General features: G+C 35.6%; 1 long non-coding RNA gene across 18 annotated transcripts; it reads left to right on the top strand.

Annotated features, from left to right (window-relative positions):
• Positions 1 to 119: 119 nt before the first annotated feature.
• On the top strand, positions 120 to 10,940 carry LOC104826564. 18 transcript variants are annotated; one of them, XR_773797.1, is made up of 16 exons: positions 120 to 467; positions 610 to 671; positions 816 to 897; positions 979 to 1,119; positions 1,210 to 1,303; positions 2,381 to 2,454; positions 2,924 to 3,087; positions 3,352 to 3,436; positions 3,548 to 3,633; positions 3,722 to 3,823; positions 9,287 to 9,331; positions 9,493 to 9,534; positions 9,637 to 9,734; positions 9,831 to 9,885; positions 9,989 to 10,165; positions 10,523 to 10,940. It is a non-coding gene; the product is annotated as an uncharacterized LOC104826564 (long non-coding RNA). The 18 variants fall into 18 exon arrangements; XR_773792.1 differs by having other exon boundaries at positions 120 to 504; positions 1,210 to 2,454; XR_773789.1 differs by having other exon boundaries at positions 1,210 to 2,454.
• Positions 10,941 to 12,570: the final 1,630 nt, after the last annotated feature.

Raw genomic sequence — 12,570 nt, forward strand, 5'->3', positions numbered from 1 at the left:
TTACAACGTTCATTTTTAGAATTTTAAATAATTTAAAATCGACCGACATTCTCTCCATTTTAAAAAGCAAGCCTCTTCATCTCTATTCTCTGCATCTCCTCTCATCTCTCTCGCTCTCTTCATCTCTCTCCCTCGAGCTCTCGCTCTCTCCCTCCCTCGCTCTCGCTCTCGCTCTCTCCCTCTCTCTCTTCTTGCTTCGGAACTTGGCTCTTATTCTTTTCCGGCATCTCTTGGGCTTTCTCTTCCCTCTGTGGTCGCCTTGCTAGGTCAGCGGCTTGGATCAATCAACCAGTCAAGACGAAGAAGAAGAAGATTACGAGAACTATGAAAACTATGGTCTTATTCTTTCTACAATTACCTCAAGAACGGGTTCATACCCGAGTACGCTACTCGTGGCCAGTATAGAGCCTGGGGTTTTCTTCAAGGCATTTATTTCCTGTCCTGAGCAAGCCTCTTTCATTCTAAAGGTGATCTTGCATCTCTTCCGGAAGGTCGCTTGCAATTGTACTTTCTTTTTCTCGGTTCTTGATTAAGAGGACAAACCATAAATTTCGAATTTCAAACTTTAGGGTTTTCTTTTTCCTCCTCCATCATCTTCTATTTCTGCAGGAACAAGGCGGAATTGCCTGACCACCAAAACTCCGCCGAGCGGTTGGGGTTTCTATGCATTGGTAAGTCATCAAAACGCAGTATTTCCGCTTCTTGTTTGTTTCGTTTCATCTTACGAAATCATCACTTGTCAGGCTAATTGTTACTGGTTTAATGATAAAACAGTTTACTCTTACTTTGTTTTCTGTTCTCTCTTTGGCTCTTAGGATTGCGAAGACATGTGTCGTCTAGTATGGTTCGAGGAGAAATCGCAGGCAAACATTGGCGTACTGGTGATGTACTGGTGATGTATGCGATCTATTAATATATTTCTTTTCATTTGTTGTAGCGTATATGCATCTCCCTGCAAATGCGAATTCTCTGTTTCAGAGGTACGTTTCTCAGGTGAGACATGTGAACCGTCAAGGGCCAAGCACTGAAACATATGGTGTAATGACTAAGCATCTCTTTCAGTTTCGGGCATGACACAATTCTGCAAACTCATTTGGGCTTACAACCCAAAGAGAAAAGGTGCATACCATGCTTAATTTGAGCATATTATGTGACTCTGCTTTAGGGTGGGAGTCCTTTTAACGCATTCAATTTTGGGTTTCGTTTCAGCAATGTTCTTGGTGTCTGCATCAGATTCTAACACCAGCCACCAAACGACAAACATATGAAGAATGGTGTTTTACTTCATGGACACGCCAAAAAGGTAAGTAGAACCTCATCATCATCATCATCATCATTGTCATCTTTAGCATACATCATTAACATTGCGTTTGCGTTATCATCATCATCATCTTCATTAGCATCTGCATCATAAACATGGGATTTGCATTTGCATTTGCATCATAACTTCGTCATCATTAGCATTTGCGTAATCACATGACGTCACATCAGAATTACACCATACACATAACATCCATTATCTCATACATCAAAATCATCACCTTATGTTACTACACATCAAATCATATCAATGTCACCATAAAACGCATAACAACACGTCATCTCATATCAAAATCATCTCCACAATGTAACAACACATCAAATCATCTCAAAAGCATCACAAAACGCTTAATAACACATCATCTCATACATCAAAATCTTCACCATATGTGTAACAACACATTAAATCATATCACAAAAACCATAGCAACACATCTTCTCATATGTCAAAATCATCATCATATGGATAACAACACATCACATCATATCCAAATCATCACCATACGCATAACAACACATCATCTCATATGTCAAAATGTTCACCATATACATAACAACACATCAAATCATATCAAAATCATCGCCATATGCATCATAACTTCATTGCATCATCATTTGCGTATTCATCATAACGTAATTGCATATGCCTCATACTATCATCACATCATATTTGCATATGCATCATAACATTGTCATTTGCATATGCATCATAACATCATCACATCGTATTTGCATATGCATCATCACATTATCTCATCATCATTTACATATGCATCTTAATATCATCGCATGATATTTGCATATGCATCAGCATCATAACATCAAAGGACAAGATATAACATCATTTGCATATGCATCATAATAATTTATCCATCATTCTTCCTCTCACTGCAACGTCTCAAACAACGAGAGACCATCGTTAGAAGAGCCTGTGGGGGCGTTGTGTCGTTGCGTTGACACCATGCCATACCTATATCCTTTGGAATTTTCTTGATATTTTGCATACTGACCTTTAGTTGATTATGTAGCCTATATCTTGATTTTTGTGTGATGGAGATAGATCTTAGGGACGATTTTTTTTGTTGGAGTGGCTTATGTTCGATTTTCTTCATCAGATCATAATTGTCTAGTCAGGTCAGTCATGGTTGTTCCTTTCGCTCCCCTTGACATAAATTTCGCTGATTTGTATTTTATTACTTTCGTGGAAGCAGTTTATTATTGTGCAATCATATTTGTTTTTGAAGTGTAATGATTTTATGATAATGCTACTTTTTGTAACTTTTCTTTTTTCAATGTTTTCTACAGCCAAGTAGACAAGTGTTAAGATAAGAAAGTTGTGTTCAATATTTTTGCTATGCAAAAATTTCTTAATGTAGCTTTTCCATCTGGATAAGAATAATAGTGGTATGTTTTTTGTTGTTTTACTTTTATTTGTTTGCTCAATAACTCACCAACGACATCTCTATTTCACAAATATTTCTTTGGGTTGCTTTTCCCAACAAAAAAACTATGTTAGTTGCAGGATTCCTTTTTTGTAGTTTTCTTTAAATGATATGGTACATTTCTATCTCCATTAAATGTGTATATATTTCTTTTTGCTTAGGCAGCCCATAATACTTAGATTCAGTTGAAGAACAACGTGGAGCTATTTGACTAACTCAAAGCAGACAACGCCTCAACAAGTGTCTTGGTGATCAAATTGGTACATGAAATATGGCTGGTAGGAGTAGGACGGCAAACCTCAGACCTTGACTTCGATTTTATGTGGTATGAAATCCTCAGACCTTGACTTCGATCATAGATTCATATGAGGCAGCTTTCACATTGTAAGAGATAACAAGTTTGTTAGTTGTTACACTTGATAGAAAAAATTTTGGAATGGTCCATTTAGAACTTTTTCTACTACATCTACTGTGTTTATGCGTTGGTAAGGCATCCATTGTAAAACAATTTCTCCTCTTTTGTGTGTGTTTGCCCCTCATAAAATCGTTACTCTTACTACTTGAAATAAGACTTCGTTTTTTATTTCAGTTCTCTCTTCTGCTCCTAGGATCGCAAAAGGCTTATGTCTTCAAATATGATCAACGTAGAAATCTGAGGCAGAAATTAGCGAAAGGTTGATATGTAATATATTCATATGTTTCTTTTGATTTGATATGGTTTATATTTTATAGCTTCATCATAGCATTTCTATCGGGTTATTATTTATACATTTTTTCCTTTTTAGACAGCCCATCACGTGAAGCTGAGATTCAACATAAGGACAAGGTGGAGCTGCCTGAATACCAATGCAGACAATGCTTCACTAAGGAAGTTAGGTTATCGGGTTAAATCTGATACCATCCACTTTGACATGATCTATTTTCATCAATTTTGTAGTCTAATGATCAACTCTGTACAGGAGATATATGAAGGCTTGTGCGTCGCAATCGGATCAGGGTCATAGTCGAGAGACCATTGAAGAGCCGATAGAACTGCTAAGCTCAAAGACAATGGTAATAAGGTATCAAGCGAACACTTAAATCTAAATCTTCTTGGTTATGAGTATCTGTTCATTTTTTTAGTTTACCAATAAAAATTGTCCTAAGATCTTGGTTGTAAAAAGCGCGAGGCACACTGAGGCGTTAAAGGGTCTTAAAATCCGAGGCGTGAGGCGTGAGGCGCGAGGCGCGAGGCGAGGCGCGCGCCTCTCGCACGAGAGGCGCATTATTAAATAATAGAATGCATAGTTAACAATAGAATTGTTATTTAATTGTTTAAACCAACTATATGTTCATTCAACGTAATTAAATTATATTTATTATAATTAAATTATAATCTAAAATTTTGACTAATATGAACAAAAATTAAAATAATTTTAGGGTGATATATAAATATTATTTGTTTTGATAAAGAAATTAATAATTTATTTATAAAAATAAAATAATTTTCAATTATGGTTTTAACATATATATAAATTTAGTTCTGTATTATTATTAATTTTAATTTATAATTGATAATAAAATAATTAATTTTATTTAAAATCTTATATATAAATTAATTAAAAAATTGATATAATCTCACATCGTGAGATGTCTGGCTAGACCTATTTTTTATTCACACACCCACGTGCCTATCATCCATCTCTCTCTCCCACTCACCCACTTTCCCTCGCTTCTGCTCTCTTCGTCTTCTACCTAAACCTAGTTTTTTTACATTAACCGCCTTACTACCAGAGGCGCACGCCTCCGCCTCCGGCCGATGAACATAAGTAACCGTCAATGACAGTCTCGAAACACACTTGCTGAGAATCAGCTTTTCATCTTCTGCATTAATCATGACCTTGAAACAACAAGCAACTCCAACATTCCCCCTTGGTTCAAGGTCGTTCACAATATCGATCAATCATCACTTGGAACTCTTTTTTTTTTTTTAAAAGTCCTTCCACTTCATTTGCTTCAGCCTTTTGTGCTTCAACATCTTCAACGTTTTTTTCCTTGCAAATTCTCTCAACATGTCCCATTCTACCACATTTCCTGCATTTAACATCAGCTCTTTTCCAACATCGCCAATATGGATGACCCTTCTTATTACAGTGTTTGCAAGGATCCGAAAAACCCTCGCTCCCACCGCCTTCTGTTGTTGAATTTCCTGATTTACCGGAATTGTTACCGTTCTTTGTCTTCTGACAAACCGTAGCTTTTAAGGCTCCTTCAACATTTTCTCCTTTTTCGCATTAGCCTCCTTTGCTCTTGTGCTTGAAGAGCGCTTATAACTTCTGTAAGTTTGATCTGCGATAATTGTTTTGTATTCTCCAGAGATGCAACAATAGCTTCGAACTTTTCGGGAACAGAAACCAAAATCTTCTGTACTATCTTGTCATCATCAACCTTAGTTCCCAGAATCCTGATATTGTCGATTATGTTAACAAGTCTGTTAACATAATCTTTCACCGATTCATCTCCTTTCATCATTTGCCTTTCAAACTCTCGCCACAAGTTTAAAACTTTCATACCTCTTATCTTTTCATCTCCTTCATACTCGGTTTTGAGAAAATCCCACATCGCCTTAGCAGATACGAGATTCATAATCTTGATCAGAATTGATGGTGTGACCGCAGCAAAGATACAGGACTTCGCCTTGGACTTTTTCGTGACCCTCTCTCTATTGTTCCTCAATTGGTTGACAGTCGGATTCGCTGGCAAAGCAGGGATTTCATACTCTTCTTCCACCGCTTCCCAGAGATCAGCACCTTCGACGAACACATGCATTCTCACTGCCCAGATCTGGTAGGCCTCGCCGTTGAAAATCGGAGCATTCTGCACAGGATTTGAATTTGTCAAATTTTCTGTCTGATCCATCTTGTGAACCGATCTTCCTTACAGATCCCAGAAAGATCCTTCACTTGCTCTGATACCACTGTTATTTCTCTCAGCCTCACAAATTCCTCTCAGAGAAATCTCTCTCTGCTTTGAATATGTAAGAATTGATAAATGGAAAACACTCTAACGATGTATGTGAATCTGAAGCTTTATTCACACACATAATAATTTTACAGCAATACATCCTTAAATACACACAAACGTAACTGCTAAACTTAGTTATTACATGATAAAGACAATAAACTGATAGTAACTGACATTTCAAATTTAAACATAAGTAACTGTCAATGACAGTCTCGAAACACACTTGCTAAGAATCAGCTTTTCATCTTCTGCATTAATCATGACCTTGAAACAACAAGCAACTCCAACATTCCCCCTTGGTTCAAGGTCGTTCACAATATCGATCAATCATCACTTGGAACTTTTTTATTTTTAAAAAGTTCTTCCACTTCATTTGCTTCAGCCTTTTGGGCCGCCTCCTGCAAATCGCATCGCCTAGGGTTCAGGATGCAATTTTGGGTTCGCATCTGCGCATCCACCGGGCGCGCTTTTTCGAACTAAGCTTAAGATGCTAATCATACGTGAAATGAATTGATACCTTATTTAACCAATTGTCTTTCACCTGATAGGAAAAGAAATTGGAATGGCTAACATCGAAATTAAGATCTCCAGATCTTTCACATTGATGCATCGAACGCTAGAATGTAAAATCTTCGCTTCTCATTCATTTTTGTTTCTCTTCGTAAAATTGTAACTTGTTAAATTGGTATCGTTTTGATTTTATGTTCCAAATATGTTTTATATGCAGAGCATATTGAAGCACATTGGGGTACAGGATAGGCTTGTGATATGCGTAAACATTGCTCCAACTCTTTAGGCTACAACCCAAAGAAAGATATAAACCGTGAGCACACTTTTTAAACTAGAATTATCTGGGCTTATATTGTCAATATTAGATGTCCTTGTTTCATAAACAGTCTTGAGTTTAATGATCTTGCATATTTTATTTTTCAGTGAACTTTCGAGGAAGAAACCAACACCAAACTGATAGTTCTTCATATTAACTATCAGTTTGGAGTTTGTTTCTTCCGCGTCGCTGGAAAAGAAAAAAATGTAAAATCATTAACCTCATGAATGTTTATGCATTCCATTCAAGATCTGAAAAATTACTAGAATAGGAAACAAGGACATCTAATATTGACAACCTAGCCCAGTAAATTCTAGAGTAAAAATTGTGCTCATGGTTTATACATTTCTCTGGGTTGTAGTCTAGAGAGTTGGAACAATGTATACGTATATCACAAGACTATCCGGTATGCCATTGTGCTTCAACTTTCTTTGAATATATAACATATTTGCAACATAAAATCATAACAACAACAATCTAACAATTTATAATTTTACGAAGAAAAAACAAAAATGAATGAGAAGCGAAGATTTTACATTCTAGTGTTCGATGCATCAACATGGAATGGAAGATCTGGAGATCTCAATTTCGATGTTAGCCATTCCAATTTCATTTCACGTATGATTAGCATCTGAGGACCATTACTATTCGTAAATTAAAAAACGAACGGGATACTCATAACCAAGAAGATTTAGATTTAAATGTTCACATGATAACTTATTGCCACTGTCTTTGAGCTTAGTTGTTCTGTCAGCTCTCAAATGATCACTTGATAACGCAACTTCCTTAGGCAGTTACACCTTGTTCTTACGTTGAAATTCTACTTCATGTGATGTGCTGTCAAAGGAGGAAAAAAATGTAGGCACACTAAAAACCAGATTTATCTGTTCGGAGGTCTGATTTCTTCCATGGAGGCACATTAAAGAGGAAAGACACATATAAACCCGTTGACCCGTTGACGTCTAAACTATTTATGTACTCAAAACCCAAAATCAAATTCGTTAAAAGGGACTCCCACGAAATCGTTATTGAGTTTGACATCAAAACTGAAATATATATCATTGGTCCACTATATAATTACAATTATTTTATTATTTGTTCCTCATGACAAGAGAAGACGAGAAAATTTTCTTAGAACAATTATGTGCGATTGAAATCAGAAGGCAAAAAATAATTAAAGAGAAAGTAGGAAATTACTAACCAGAAGTCAGCAGTAATGGGAGGGAGCCTCCTAATCATTCAATGTCGAGGCTTCACTGAAGAAGAAAGTCATAGACAAAGTGAATAACTTTTAGAATATGTACTGACACCTAAAGCAGATTAACAACATATAGTGCTCAAATTAAACAAACGTATGTACCTTTCTCTTTGTTGTAAGCCCAGATGGGTTTGCAGAATTGTAAAACGATCTTCTGTTCAGTTTTTGTCATGTCTGAAAGAGATAATCATTGCACTCATCTTTCGCACCATATCACCGATGAAACAGAGGATAGATTCGATAATAAAATAAAGAAAAAAGAAGAAGAAATGTGCAGTATAACGCATGAAATGTGTAGTATAAGCACTTGAGCGAAGCTAATCTTAGGAAGATAGCCATTTCATGCGCTTATACTACACATTTCTTCTTCTTTTTCTTTATTTTATTATTGAATCTATCCTCTGCTTCATCGGTGATTTGGTGCGAAAGATGAGTACAATGATTATCTCTTTCAGGCATGACAAAAACTGAACAGAAGATCGTTTTACAATTCTGCAAACTCATCCGGGCTTACAACAAAGAGAAAGGTACATACATTTGTTTAATTTGAGCACTATATGTTGTTAATCTGCTTTAGGTGTCAGCACATATTCTAAAGGTTATTCACGTTGTTTATGACTTTCTTCTTCAGTGAAGCCTCGACATGGAAGGATTAGGAGCTCCCTCCCATTACTTCTTGTTAGTAATTTCCTTCTTTCTTTTTAATTATTTTTCGTCTTCCGATTTCAATCGCACATAATTGTTATAAGAAAATTTTCTCGTCTTCTCTTGTCGCAATGAATAAATAAATAACTATAATTATAGAGTGGACCAATGGTATATATTTCAGTTCTGATGTCAAACTCAATAGGGATTTCGTGGGAATCCCTTTTAACCAATTCAATATTGGATTTTGAGTACGTAAATAGTTTAGGCGTCAATGGGTTTACATGTGTCTTTCCTCTTAAATGTGCCTCCATGGAAGAAATCTGAGCTCCAAACAGATGAACCTTAGACAGCCCATCACATGAAGTAGAATTTCAACGTAAGAACAAGATGGAGCTGCGTATAGGAAGTTACCTTATCAAGTGACCATTGGAGAGCTGACAGAACTGCTAAGCCAAAAGACAGTGACAATTAAGGTATCACCGAACTCTTAAATCTAAATCTTCTTGCTTATGAGTATCCCGTTCGTTTTTTAATTTTCGAATAGTAATGGTCCTAAGATGCAAATCATACGTGAAATGAATTGATGTCTCATTTAACCAATTGTCTTTCACCTGATAGAAAAAGAAATTGGAATGACTAACATCGAAATTGAGATCTTCAGATCTTCCATGTTGATATATTGAACGCTAGAATGTAAAATCTTCGTTTCTCATTCATTTTGTTTTTTCTTCGTAAAATTATAAATTGTTATTGTTATGATTTTGTGTTCCAAATATGTTTTATATGCAGAGCATGTTGAAGCACATTGGCGTACAGGATAGGCTTGTGATACGGGTATACATTGCTCCAACTCCTTAGGCTACAATCCAAAAAAAGATATAAACCATGAGCACACTTTTTACACTAGAATTTACTGGGCTTAGGTTGTCAATAATAGATGTCCTTTTTTCGTAAACAGTCTTGAGTTTAATGATTTTGCATATGTTCTTTTTCAGCGAGCCTAGTTCTTCATATTTGATGAGCAGAGCTAATCTCAGGTAGATAGCCATTTCATGTGCTTATACTGCACATTTCTTCTTCTTTTTTCTTTATTTTATTATCGAATCTATCCTCTTTTTCATCGGTGATTTGGACGAAAGATCTGTGCAATGATTATCTCTTTCACGTATGACAAAAACTGAACTGAAGATGGTTTTACAATTCTGCAAACTCATCTGGGCTTACAACACAGAGAAAGGTACATACGTTTGTTTAATTATATGTTGTTAATCTGCTTTAGGTGTTAGTACATATTCTAAAGGTTATTGACTATGTTTATGACTTTCTTCTTCAGTGAAGCCTCGCCGTGGAAGGATTAGGAGGCTCCCTCCTCTTACTGCTGACTTCTGGTTAGTAATTTCGTTCTTTATCTTTAATTATTTTTTGCCTTCCGATTTCAATCACACATAGTTATCCTAAGACAATTTCCTCCTCGTCTTCTCTTGTCGCAAGGAACAAATAGGGATTTCAGTTCTGATGTCGAACTCGATAGGGATTTCGTTGGAGTCCCTTGTAGCGAATTTGTTTTTGGGTTTTGTTTCAGCGGCGTTCTTGGTGTCCACGTCAGATCCTAACTCAGACCACCAAACATTCAACAGTTGAAGCCTCGCCATGGGCACGCCAGAGGAGGTAAGTGAATCCTCATCCTCATCATCTTTAGCATTTGCATCATCTGCATTAGCATCATCATCATCATCATCATTTGCATCATCATCATCTGCATTAGCATTTGCATCATCATCATGGTTCTGCATTTGCATCGCATCACATCATCACAAACATCTACACCGTCACCCCCAGCATCTTGGCATCATCGTATCCCATTAGCATCGCCGTCGTCTCCATCATGAGCAATAACGTTAGCACCATCACAACATATCACCATCATCGTATTATCATATCACCACATCAACATCGTATCATTATCACAAGCTTCGGCAACATCGCGTCATATTTTCTAAAAAAAAAACCATCGCATCATATCAGCAGCATCGCAACAAACCACCATCACAAGCATTCTCGCAACAAATCACCACCACTGGCATCGACAATCACCTCGTATCCAAAATCGTCACCATACACGTCTCACATATCAAAGTCATCACCGAACGCGTTACAACAGATCGTCTCTCATATCCAAATGATCACCGTATGCGCCACAACACGTCACCCCATAAACTATGCCAAAAAATGAAGAATCTTTTCTCTCACTTCTCGATTTCGTTCACTTTTTTTTTTTTTTTTTCTTCGTGGGTTTTGCTTAATTAGTCAACTTTACTCTTAGTTTTAGCTACGAACGGTGATTCTGTGTTGTGCGATTCATTCGTTAATGGAGTGGTGTTTTTTTTTTGTGGTTCATTGCTTGCTGTTTCGTATATTTGGTCAGTGAAATCGTGACGTGACAGGATGATTTTGCTTGAGGAGTCCATGTTAATAGTGGTCATTTCGGATTCGGTTTGTTTTGAAAGGAAATCAGATTTAACGGACCGGTTCAGATTTTCGGTTCATTCTAAAGGGTTTTATTTTTCTGTCCGTGTGGCACTTTGTGTCTAATGTGGATAGATTTTATTTTTTTTTTGCTAATTAATACTATTCGAATAGTTTATACATATTATTTTAGAAAATTTAATCAGTTTACTTCTTTTTACTAAAAAAAAAGTTTACATGTTTTTGTCAAAAAAAATTTCGGGATTTTCTTTTATCTCAATGTGTTTTCATATGTTCACATCTTTGAAGAATCTCTTTTATGACTATTAAAGTTAGTTATATTTAATTAAGGGTTAAAGTACAACCTCCCCTTGAATCCATCCCTCTAATATTTTTCTTTAAAATTTACAATCGTTACAAGAAATTCATAAAATTAATAGACTGTCATAGTCTATGGTCTAAGTCCATACCCGAACAGTCATCAAGGTTCGTTTTCCAACAAATTAATCTAATGTTTCATATTTTTATAATCTGGTATGGATCCGAATTATTCGAATATCCAAGTTTTTTTTAGATAGAATTGGGATGATGTCGGGTCGGATTGGAATTGAATCAATAATTTGTCCATTGTTCCATCTCATGACTAATCGGAAGATTTGTTGTTATGGCTAATAATGCACATCACAAGACATTATATCATATGATGATTAGTAATGATAATGACGGTCCAAAAGCGGACATTTAACGTGGAGAGACAAAATTAATATATATATATATATATGTCGGTTTGGTTATTAAAAAAACAAAAAGAATACTTTCTAACTATTTTAGCAAACAACCTTAATGTAAAATTCTCTCAATAAACTATTGGACCAAAAACCAATTATTAATGTATGAGACCTAACGATCAATAATAATAATAATAATAATATAAAGATTCTGAAACTATTTTCTAGCCGTTTTGTCCCCCAAAACGATTATTTTTTTGTGAAATTTATTATATGAAATTATTTTATACTATTCATGCATTGCAGTTTAGGGCCATTAGTTTTTATTTTTCCGATTCTCCATTTTGGATGAAATTGTATGCGACTTGGTTACGAAGTTGACACGTGGCAATTGGCTTCTTAAAATGTACATCGTTTGTCTCTCCCTCGAGACATTAGATTTCACCGATACCAGAGGCTGAGTTTTGGTCTCTCCCCACTTGAATCATCTCGATCCATAACGGTCGAACTTTTTAAAAAATATATACTATTAAAAATCATTTCTCCAATTTTTACGTTGATCTTCTGTATAATGCTAAAAATTTTAATGATTTTTACAACTTTTAATATATATATATATATATATATATACTAGATGAAAATATCAGATAAAAAATATTAGACGTGGCAGACTTTTTTCCCATATTTCCTCTTTTTTTTCTCGTTTTCTTTTTTCAAATTGTTTCATTTTTCATATTTCCCTTTTTTTAATTTCACATTTTAGGTCCTTTTAAAAAAAGAAAAAAAAAAAGAAAGAAAAGAAAATTTGGCCCATAGCTTTATAGGAAACCGTTTGATGCACAACTGATGTCCTAAGTGTTAACTAACACGACCAAATCC

Source organism: Tarenaya hassleriana, unplaced genomic scaffold, assembly GCF_000463585.1.
Source record: "Tarenaya hassleriana unplaced genomic scaffold, ASM46358v1 Cleome5, whole genome shotgun sequence".
Classification (NCBI taxonomy): domain Eukaryota; kingdom Viridiplantae; phylum Streptophyta; class Magnoliopsida; order Brassicales; family Cleomaceae; genus Tarenaya; species Tarenaya hassleriana.